The following is a 12,210-nucleotide window of genomic DNA, read 5'->3' on the forward strand; positions in this document are numbered from 1 at the left end:
AGTCTCCACTCTAACCAAGTCTCTACAGTCATATTATTTTAAAAGATACATATTGGACCTATTAAAATGTAGTTTATTACTCAACAGATCACTGACTAAGAGGTAAATGTATGTCTTGCAGATATGATTATCATACAGTATATGGTCCTGTGAGAAGTAGAGGCCAAGTGCATGAAATTCGTGCACGGGGTGGGGAGGGGTCCCTTAGCCCAGCCTGCACCCTCTCTAATCTGGGACCCCTCAGACATCCCTCTCACAATCCGGGACCACTGGCTCCTAACTGCTCACCTTCCTGCCGACCTGATTGCCCCTAACTGCCTTCCTGCCAGCCTGGTTGCCCCCAACTGCCCCCCTGCTGGCCTGGTCGCCCCACGCAGCCTGCTGTTCAGTCATTTGGTCGTCCCTCACTAACCCCCTTGCCAGCCTTGTCACACCAAGCAGCCTGCCAGCCTTCTGTTTGGTCGTTACTGTTACTGTGATGGCGTCCTGGACAATTTGCATGTTCCTCTTTTATTAGTATAGATCTTAGAACCATGCCTGGCACAGAAGAAACAGCCTAATATTATTAGCCATTGCTATTTTTATATAACAACATAATCCTATCTAATAATAGAGTAACATGTAAATTACCATCACTCTGCTACGCCCACGATTGGGCAGCGGGAGGCGGGGGGGCGGGACTCGGGGTGGCCTATCCGGCCATTGAGAGGCACGGATCCGCTGCCAATGAGCGGGGCTACCCTGCTGTTGAGAGGCGCAGGGGGCGGGACTCCCACCCCCTGTGCCTCTCAATGGCCAGATCCGCGGCCGCTGAGGGGGCCTGCCGCGGACACCTAGCTGCGCCTCTCAACCACAGGGTAGCCAGGTGTCCACGGCAGCCCCCCTCAGCGGCCATTGAGAGGCACAGGGGGCGGGAGTCCCGCCCCCTGCGCCTCTCAACAGCAGGGTAGCCCCCCTTAGCGGCCGCGGACCATCAAAAGTGGGGGAGCTAGGTGCCTGTCTGCTCTGGCACCAGGCCTTTCAGAAGCCGAGCCAGAGGCTTCTGAAAGGCCTGGTGCACCAGTGGACAGGCACCCAGCTCGACCGCGAAAAGCGAAAGCGTGTAGGGGACCCTACACGTGCATGATTCAATCATGCACTGGGCCTCTAGTATATGTAATAATTGTAGATATAGTCTGTTATTTTTTTTGGGGGGGCAGCATACTAGTCATTGATTTAGAACTATTGTTACTTTTTTTTTTTTTTTTTAATGCTTCAAAGTGGCCTGAGTTAGGATAAAGATTTGGGGTCCTATAAAGATTTATAGGCCAGCTATTACTAAAGACATTCATTGTACAAGTATTGGGAGTCACATCTCTTGGGAAGATATAAAGTTGCTATCCTTTAGTCTGCTTAGTTGGTATGGAATACTGTAATTAAATGAAGTACTCTAAAATTCAGAGTGAACACTTACACTGTTAGGTTTTATTCTCATATTACCTAAAACATACCTTCTGAAAAAACCATCTTGGGGTATTTAATCTCTTACTTCCCCCCCGCCCCCCAAGTTTTAACATTTGTTTATTCTTATTCCATTATAGTGTTTTTTAAAATAATTTAGTAGCTTTAGGGTAACTGGTGGTTATGTCAGTACACACATTTTACATATTCTTTTTGTTTTAGACATTTTGTGACCTTGGGCAAGTCATTCATTTCTTTACATCTCACTTCTTTATCTTTAAATTTACTGGGACACAAATATTTTCTAAAATATTTTCTAGTGCTAATATTCTTCAAGTAAATGTTTATTTTTGAGGAATTCCCTTTTTTTTTTTTTCAAACAAATGAAAAATAAAAACATAAAAGTTTCAATACAGTCTAAAATGTGTATTTTTTGTAACACCACTGCTTTGCTTTGGGCATAATAATTTTATGTTAGCCTAACTCAAGAGATTTAGTAAATAGAAATTACCCAACATGTGTTAGTAACCTAGAAGGTATTATGAATAAAGGTACCCAAGACAGTAGGAGGAATGATGATTCTACCTAAGTGCCAAAAACTTTCAAATAAACCATTTGGGAAGAATTGTTTTAATAAAATTTATTACACATTGCCTTTCTTGGATGATACTGAACTAATTCCATTTTTTGGTAACTCAGGCTCATCACTATGACCACATCCTCAGGAGCTATTAATAGTTGTATGTCTGTAAAATAATTCACTTAATAGTTAACAAATACCTACTGAGCAACTTCAATGCATCAGGCATTGGATTGGGCACAGCAGATTTAAACGTATACCGTCTTTGCAATGTTGAAGAAAAAATTGTGGTATCTGTCCTCGTGGAATAGAATCTAGTTTGTAGGGGAAAATGATATCAACTGAATAATTGCACAAATAAATGTAATTGTATACCCTGATAAAGTGCTATGAAGAAAACGCACTATTAAGAATATCACTTTGGAATCAGTTCTGAGATCAATCCCAACTCTGCCACTTGGTAGCATTGTGATTTTAGGCAACTTTATAAGTCACAGTTGAAATGAGAACAGTCTGCATCCTGGCTCCTTATGAGGATCAAGTGAAATAACAAGTGTGATATTTATTTTTTAAACTTGTTTATTATCTGTCTTCCTGGATGAAAAAGTAAGACTTTTTTTGTTTATTTGTCTTATTACCTGCTATTTTCCTAGCAGTAAGAGTCACATCATGAGCATGAATACATATTTGTTGAATGAATTAAAGTCTTATTTTTTGCAGGTAATAAGCATTCCATATTTGTTTCTTTTTCCACATTTTAGTTGTTGCTCTCGAGGGCTGTTTCCTGCAGTCCTGCTTCCTCTCATCTAGTTTAACTCTGGATTAGAAAGTCAGATGACCAAAATGGTAGATGCATCTGTACTGTAGTAAGAGAGAAGGCCTCAGCACAGCAACAGGAGTGAGCTTTCGTGCACGGGCTTACTGAGATCTTTTTAGTTTATTTAAAAGACTTTTGCGCTTGCAACTTTCTAAGCAACAGATTGTACCTTCAAAAAAAAAAATAAATAAATAAATAAAAGACTTTTGCTATTTCAGCTGTATTCTGTATACTTGGATTATCAGATAAGTACTCTTATGAGTGCAGATCTTTTAATAAATATATGTATATTCTAGCTTTATATCACATTTTGTTGTGGTTTTTGTTTATAAGTAGGTTAGAAGAAATTTAAATTGTGAATGTTTGAAGTTTAGCCACCTATTTTGTATATATTTTTAGTGAACCACATAGAACTTCCTGTCTAATATAATTTTAAGAAGTATTTAAGGTCAGTTTTTAAATATCCTAATGAACCTTTCTCATAAAGTCTACAGCAAATTCTCTTGGTTAATTTTTTTCCAGGGCACCTGTTTGTCCACTTGTTATTCATTGATTCCTAGTTCCTATCTCTCATTTTGTGGCAGTATCTGCCAAAAGTCAGAATTGTTGTTTTTGGCTTTGTTAATTTTGGCAGCAGGGTCTGAGATGAGTCACCAGGAACTGAGCAACTGAAAAAATTGAGTCTTCAAACAAATGGAGCATTACATTTTACCATTATAGAAATAGTTATTGGTTTTTAGATCTCATACTCTAAAATAATGATAAAATGTTGTAAATGGATCCTTGTTTACCCCAAGGGGTATTATCTCTGAGGAAGTGAATTTCTACTTGAAATAATGTCTAGATTTTTATTGTTGCTGCTGCTGTTTGTTTTGCTTTAATGAATCCTAGAATATGATATGAAATTAAATTTCAGTGAATCACTGCCGTGCTATTTATTTCCACTAATGGCAATTACCGCACGAAATGCAGCCATTCTTTCTAATTGGGTATCCTAATTGAAAAACTGCAGTTAAACTGGCAAACTAATCACCTATAAAGTAATTATTTTACCCTCATAATATTTTATAGTCACTTCTCAGTTATGATAAAACATCATTTATTAGCAGCCCATTCCAGGTTGAAATTTTCAACATAATTTTAGGTGACTATGAATGACATTAGTGATTGTATTAGAGATGTGCAGAACAACATCAGTAAGAAAACAAAACATTCCCTGCTGTGTTTTTAAAGTAATGGCAGTAGGAAAAAAATTGCTTTCCTCTTTTTACCTCTATTAATATAAGTCTAAAACCTAATGTTTTAGGGAATGTTTAAATAAATGTATATAGGGAATCTTACCTAATAAAAGAGAAACATGCAAATTAACCATCACTCTGCTACGCCCACAGCCAATCAGAGTGAGTATGCAAATTAACCCAACAAAGATGGAGATTAATTTGCATATGCAGGCGAGGAGCTGCCAGGAGGGGCGTGATGCCTGCTATGAGGGGAAGGGGGGTGGCGGAGGGAGCTGCTGGAGCGGTGCTCCGGACAGAAACGAGGACTTGCTGACTCCGGGTGGGCCGGGAGCGGGGACTTGCTGGCTCCCGGCGGGCCGTGGAGCGGGGACTTGCTGGCTCCCGGTGGGCCGGGAGCGGGGACTTGCTGGCTCCCGGCGGGCCATGGAGCGGGGACTTGCCGGCTCCTGGGCGACTGGGAGTGAAGCCAGGGGAAGGAAGGCCTATTCTTGCATGAATATTGTGCAACCGTCCTCTAGTGTTATATAACCACTGGATGGAATGTCATGTAGCTATTAAAAAATTAGTGTATAGAAAGTATGTAACATATGCAAAAATGCTTATTTTAAATGTTAAGGGAGAAAATCAGGATAACAAAATAATTGACAATATAATTTCATAGCAAAAAAGACTTGAAGGTAATAAATAAAAATTTTAATGAAAGCTATATTTGTTTAGATGATGGGATTTTGAAAAATATTTTAGCTTTCATTGTTTTCAACTTTATTATTTCCAAATTTTCTTTTAAAATGAAAGATACTAATTAGTAAATCAGAAAGTCTTAAAGCTATTTAAATCTCATATGTCAGAAAACAGCTCAGAGATTATATTGAAAAATCTGAACTGTATCTCAAACTGCATATTAGAAATATTTGACAAACTTTACATCTCAATTCTCAGGAAAATATAGCTGTCATATTGGCTTCTTGCAAAGTCCTACTTAAAATTAAGTTAAGAGCCCGAGGTAAGAATGGCAGATAGCAATGTAATAGTGCATCTCTTTTTCTCTCTGCCTTTTATTAAGGAAAACTTTGACATATAGAACGTGAATCCATATATTCCCAGCATTTACGATTCTCAAGACTTTGCTAACTCATTTCAACTATTTCCCTTCTTGACACATTTTTTTCTAGGGACTTTTTAAAAGCAAATTCTATTGTTATTTTAAGTATAAATACTTTGTATGTTTCTTTGATAAGCTTTTTAAACTTGTCATCATGTTATCATATACTTATTACTCTTACAGAAGAGCCATAATGAGTCACTGTCATGAAATTATCTATGTTCATATTTTTTAGTTGCCTCAAACTCACCTTTTTATGGTTATGTTTCTGAAGTTTCTTATTCTCTAATAACATTTTAATAATGTATTTATTAGAAGTCCCTAATATAAAAAAGACTTAAGTTTTAGATGACATTTTTTGTTTTTGTGTTTGTTTTTTAAATGTAAAGAGTACAAGCTCATTGTAGAAAAACTAGAAAATTCACAAAATACTAAGAAAAAGTGGAAATCACTTATATTCCTTAGTATATATTTTCTTGCTGTTTTTATACATTATTTTTGTAATTGAGATCTGTTGGAAGCACCTTAGTACCTTATTTCAATAAAATGATATCTGTGGAATAAAAAAAGACCCCGAATAGCCACAGCAATCCTGAGAAAGAAGAATAAAGTAGGAGGGATCTCAATACCAGATTTCAAGCTGTATTACAAAGCCACTGTTCTCAAAACAGCCTGGTCCTGGCACAAGAACAGACATATAGATCAATGGAACAGAATAGAGAATCCAGATATTGACCCAAACCACTATGCTCAATTAATATTTGACAAAGAGGCATGAACATACAATGGAGTCAAGACAGTCTCTTCAATAAATGGTGTTGGGAAAATTGGACAGATACATGCAAAAAAATGAAGCTTGATCACCAACTTACGCCATACACAAAAATAAACTCAAAATGGATACAGGACTTAAACATAAGACGGGAAACCATAAAAATACTAGAGCAATCCACAGGCAGCAAAATCTCAGACATATGCCAAAAGAAATTCTTCACTGACACTGCCCCTAGGGCAATGGAAGCTAAAGAGAAAATTAACAAATGGGACTACATCAAAATAAAAAGCTTTTTCACAGCAAAAGAAACCATCAACAAAACAACAAGAAGGCCTACTGCATGGGAGAACATATTTGCAAATGGCATCACTGATAAAGGTTTAATCTCCAACATCTACAAGCAGCTTATACAACTTAATAAAAGGAAGATAAATGATCCAATAAGAAAATGGGCAACAGACCTAAATAGAATCTTTTCAAAAGAAGACAGAAGGAAGGCCAAGAGACACATGAAAACATGCTCAACATCACTAATTATCCGAGAGATGCAAATCAAAACAACAATGCGGTACCATCTCACACCTGTCAGAATGGCTATCATCAACAAATCAACAAACGACAAGTGTTGGCGAGGATGCGGAGAAAAAGGAACCCTCGTGCACTGCTGGTGGGAATGCAGACTAGTGCAGCCACTGTGGAGAACAGTATGGAGTTTCCTCAAAAAACTGAAAATGGAACTCCCATTTGACCCAGTAATCCCACTCCTGGGAATATATCCGAAGAAACTAGAAACACCAATCAGAAAGGATATATGCACCACTATGTTCATAGCAGCACAATTCACAATAGCTAAGATTTGGAAACAGCCTAGGTGCCCGTCAGCAGATGACTGGATCAGAAAACTGTGGTACATCTACACAATGGAATACTATGCTGCCATAAAAAAGAAGGAATTCTCATCATTTGCAGCAACCTGGATGGAATTGGAGAACATTATGTTAAGTGAAATAAGCCAGTCAATGAAAGAAAAATACCACATGATCTCACTCATTTAGGGATAGTAAAGAACATTATAAAGTGATGAACAAAAAGACAGATACAGAGACAGTAAAGCATCAAACAGACTGTCAAATTTCAGGGGGAAAGTTAGGGAGAGGTGGGGGAGTTATGAAATCAATCGAAGGACTTGTATGCATGCATATAAGCATAAACAATGGACGCAAAACTCTGGGGGGTGAGGGCATATATGGGAGTGGGGTGGGGGGTGGCAATGGTAAGATATGTACACATATAATACCTTAATAAAAAAAGTTGGAAAAAAATGATATCTGAAGCTTTTTATACTTAAAATATTTCTTTTCTATTTTAATGGCTGCATTAAGATGCACCTTAAATTTTTAGAATACATATGTGCCTTAATTTTTTTTAAAGCGACCACATCTAATTTAGAATGCCATTTTATAGTATACTTTAATACATTTTATTATTGCTAAAGTTGAAGAGACTTATATTTTTGAGTAAGGGGCTAGTTCCCCTACTTAATACCCAAGGTAGGGAAATGGCCTGGCCAAGGCACTGTTTTCTTTATACCAGATAATGCCTGGATATTGAAAGGTGTTTATTTTTGCCATTTGGATGATAAGTAATGTCCTTAGAGGGCCATTTTAGTAAGTTTATATAAGTCCAATTTTATATACTTCTTTAAAGTTGCTTACTGTCATCCTAAATATCAATGAGTTACCTAAGTGTATGATGCATTTATTTCTTTAAACACTATCAAGGAAAAAGCATGTAGTAAATTCAGGACTTTGGGTACTTGGGAAAAAGTTGCTGCCTACCTTAGTTGGTATGGGTTGAATTCATCAAAGAACTCCAACTGGTGAAAAGGAGAGACTTGAAATAGAGATTGCCGATTATGGAAAAACAATATTCTTAGGTGTGTATTTTTATGGATATATTAGTTTCGTAGGGCTATTTTAATAAATTGCCACTAACGGATTGGTTTAAAATAACAAATATTTATTCTTTCACAGTGCTGAAGGCTAGATGGTCAAAATCAAGGTGTTAGGTAGGGCTATGCTCTCTTAAGGTTGTAGGGAAGAACTCTTTCTTGTCTTTTCCTTGCTTCAGGTGGTTATTGGCATTCTTCCCTGGTGGGTCTCCGTTTTGTCTTTGTGTTTCTTCTGACAAGGATATCAGTGACTTGATTCAGGCCCCCCTAACTGGTATGACCTCATCTTACCTAATTATGTCTGCAAATACTATTTTCAAGTAAGGTCACATTTTGAGTTTCCTGGTGGATGTGAATTTTGTGAGGACACTATTCATAGCAGTGTGGTGGGTATGGGTATTTGTGTGTATGAGTGTATGGGAAACTGGGGTGGGGTATATCATGATCTTTGTGAATGCACATTCTAATTCTCTTTTCCATGATTGATTTCTGCTTCTTTTTAAGTATGTTTAACATGAGAATAGGTGAATGTGGAGAAAATGTTAAACCACTGGCCTAAATCAGTGTTTTTAAATTCTGTGTTAAATACTTACTCTCTACTATTCCTTGGGAATAAAAATAATTTTATGAAATATATTATATCCTTTTAGGGTGTAGCAGTCTAACTTTATAACCAGGTTCAAAAGTTTCTTATTTACTAAAGGTATTTGAGCAGAGCATTATAATATTTATTCCAGTCCTTCTAAGAACACAGTTTGATTTAAGCAAATGTTATTAAATACTTGAATAATTTACTACAAAAAATTCTAGACTTTCACTGGCTTTAAAAAAAGGCTTGGAATTAGACTGTCTTTCCACATCTATCCACCATTACCACTACCACCAAGATGACACCAAGAAGTTACCTAATACATACCTCCATATACCTGTATCTTTAGATTACTTTATTTATTAATTTGATTTAAGTATATAATATTAGCAGAAATTGATTGTAGTAGTGATTTATAGTAAAATATTAGGTAAGAAATTAATTGGCTAGCTTCTGGGCCTTTGGTTCCTATAAGCATATTTTAAAAAATTTACATGAAGTTTTCTATTCATACTCTGTAAAAACAAATTGAATGCCTATTGTTATCATTCATAAATATCTTAACTGCCAAGATTTTCTAGTATTGTATTAGAAAATCATTGATTTCAGAAAGTCATTAAATGACGTAGAGAAATTTAACAGGGTTAATAAAACATGAACTCAGGACTTTGTGATTACTTTTTTAGATGAAGCTCTCAGTTTTGATTTTTTCCATCTGACTTATTTCACTTAGCATTATAGTCTCCAGATCCATCCATATTGTTGCAAATGGCAGTATTTCATTTTTTCTAATGGCTGAGTGGTATTACATTGTATATATGTACCACATCTTTATCCAATCATCCATTGAAGGACACTTTGGTTATTTCCATGTCTTGGCCACCATGAGTAATGCTGCAATAAAGATAGGAGTAGACATATCTTTATAAATCAATGTTTTCAAAATTTCGGATAGGTATCCAAAAGAAGACTTGCTGGGTTGTATGGTAGCTCTGTTCTTATTTTTTTGAGATACCTCCATATTGTTTTCCATAGTGGCTGTACTGGTTTACATTCCCATCAGCAATGAATGAGGATTCATTTTTCTTTACCATCTCTCCAGTACTTGTTATTTCTTGTCTTGTTGATAATAGCCATTCTAAGAGATGTGAGGTGGTATATCATTGTGGTTTTAATTTGCATTTCCCTGATAGCTAGTAAAGTTGAACATCTTTTTATATATCAGTTGGCCATTTGTATGTCTTCTTGGGGAAAGTGTTTGTTCAGATCTTCTGTCCATTTTTTAATTGGGTTGTTTGGGTTTTTTTAGTGTTAAGTTATATGAGTTCTTTATATATATTTGGGTATTATCCACTTATTGGAGGTATTGTTTGCAAATATTTTCTCCCATTTAGTTCATTGCCTTTTTATTTTGTTGGCAGAAGCTTTTTAGTTTGATATAGTCCCATTAATTTACTATTGCTTTTACTTCCCTTGCCTTTGAGGGAAGTAAAAGCAAAATTCATAACATCTTCTCTAAGACCGAGATCCATAAGTTTAGTACTATATTTTCTTCTTTGTAGATTATTGTTTCAAGTCTTACAGTTAAGTCGTTGATCTATTTAAAGTTCATTTTTATTTATGATGACAGATAGCAGTCTAGTTTCATTCTTTTGAATGTAGCTTTCCAACTTTCCCAGCACCATTTATTGAAGAGGCTTTCTTTTCTCTATAGTATGTTTTTGGTTCCTTTGTCAAAATTATTTGCCCATATACATGTGAATTTATTTCTAGTCTCTCAATTCTGTTCCATTGTTCTGTGTACCTGTTTTTCTGTCAATACTGTGTGTTTTGATTATTGTCACTTGGTGATAGAATTTAACAATACTTCCAGTGTGATACTCCAGCTTTGTTCTTTTATTTTTTCTCTCTCTCAAGGTTGCTTTTGCCATTCAGTATGTTTCGTGGTTCCATAGAAATCTGTTGATTTTTTGGTTCTGCTTCTTTTAAAAATGCCTTTGGGATTTTGATGGGGTTGCACTAAACCTGTATATTGCTTTGGGTAATATGGCCATTTTTAACTATGTTGATTCTTTCAAACCATGAAGACAGAATATCTTTCTATTCCTTTGTGTCTTCTTTGATTTCTTTTAATAATGTTTTGTAGTTTTCATTGTATAGGTTGAGAAGGGTAACTTTTGATGACACTTTATAAGGTTCCTTAGTAGTTAGAAAGTGTTAGTGTCATCTAAGGATGAATTGTCTGCAGCTTGGAACATACTTAAATCAAGAAAAAGAATAAAACTAAACTTTTTTTCCTATGATAATGTTAGCTACCTTAGAAAGTTGAAAATATGACATTTAGTGACACAAATGACAAGCTTTTCTTTAAATCAGCTTGTGAGCCTCTAGCCAGTGCAAAAGCTTATGCTATCATTCAAAGAGGAGTTGTTGGCTCACCTTTAGGACTAAGCCTCCTGTGGCAAGGGGGAAACTAAGGCTCATCAACAATGAAAGAGTTGTAAATAGAAGAGTTAGTTAACTGTGCTTCAGGCTCCTAGAATAAGAGCTCTTCGCTCTTTCAAGTATCCAGTATAATCTTCCTAAAGTTGTTTCTAACTTGCTGGACAAAGAATCTTTTTTAGTGTTGGATTTATGCCCACCTTCCTGGATCCTAGCTCTATGACTTGATCACCTCTGATACCAACTACTGGCTGAAACCTCTCTTCTTCCTGACCTTGACTTACTTCTGTGCCAGCCACCTGCCCTGCCCAGTGCCTAACTTGATAGAAGGCTATCATCTACAACTTCTGGTTACCCTTGACATGATAGCCCAGTTCTATAGATGGTTTCTCAAAAGCAAACTGTTACTTAGCAGTGATGCACTTAAAATTTTCCATAGTAAGACTTGTATTTCACATAAAGTAACACTAGGATATATTGAACCTGTTAATTTGAGAGTAGCATTATATGTTAAATCTTTCTCAGATAGATCTTTAGAGTGGTTATAAACTGGGACTTAAAACATTATTGACTTGAGCTCTCTGCAGACTCAGGTTAATACTTTTGAAGTGAAATAGTTTTATAGGCTCTTTTTCCTATACTGGCCTGGCCAGTAGTGCATAATCAATTATGTATTTGTTGAATGTATGATAGTGGCTAAATTCATATTTAATTATTTTCTTTGGTTTCACCAACATAAGCCATTTAGGTACCTTTGATTTTGGTTTGTTATTTCTGTGTCAGTCATTCTTCAATTACTTGTTTTATCTACAAGCTAATAGAATATTTTATAATAACCAGAAATTTGATTTAAAACCAGTGGTATTGCTATAGGGAAACCATATCTTACATTTACCATTAAATACTGATTCTATTTGAACCAAATAGCACATTTAGAACTTAGATATTGATTAGAACTTACATATAGCAGATTCACTTGTTGATTTGAGAATACTAAATTGACTAGCTTCTGTCTATATCAGTAAGGTTGAAATTGGTATGTTGTAGTACCTGAAAAGCTTAATTATTTTATATATATGTACTGCTATAAAGGAAGTTAAATTTGCATGGTATAAACATTAACTTCCTCCTGAGGTTCTGAGCTTTAAAATATTTATAATGTTTAAAAATTAATATGAAGAATAATCATAAAATTAATATGCTTTTTAAATGTACTTTGTGTGATCTCTTTCATTATTTTATAGTTATGACTTCTGTATCATCAGAAGTTTAA

At 35.8% G+C, this 12,210-nt stretch overlaps 1 protein-coding gene across 2 annotated transcripts in view; it reads left to right on the forward strand.

Moving 5' to 3' along the window:
• KANSL1L (KAT8 regulatory NSL complex subunit 1 like) overlaps positions 1-12,210 on the forward strand; it is a 96,834-nt gene that overhangs the window by 42,734 nt on the left and 41,890 nt on the right. The gene's annotated exons all lie outside the window — the stretch shown is intronic.

The sequence above is a fragment of the Eptesicus fuscus genome, chromosome 11 (assembly GCF_027574615.1).
Source record: "Eptesicus fuscus isolate TK198812 chromosome 11, DD_ASM_mEF_20220401, whole genome shotgun sequence".
Taxonomy (NCBI): Eukaryota; Metazoa; Chordata; class Mammalia; order Chiroptera; family Vespertilionidae; genus Eptesicus; species Eptesicus fuscus.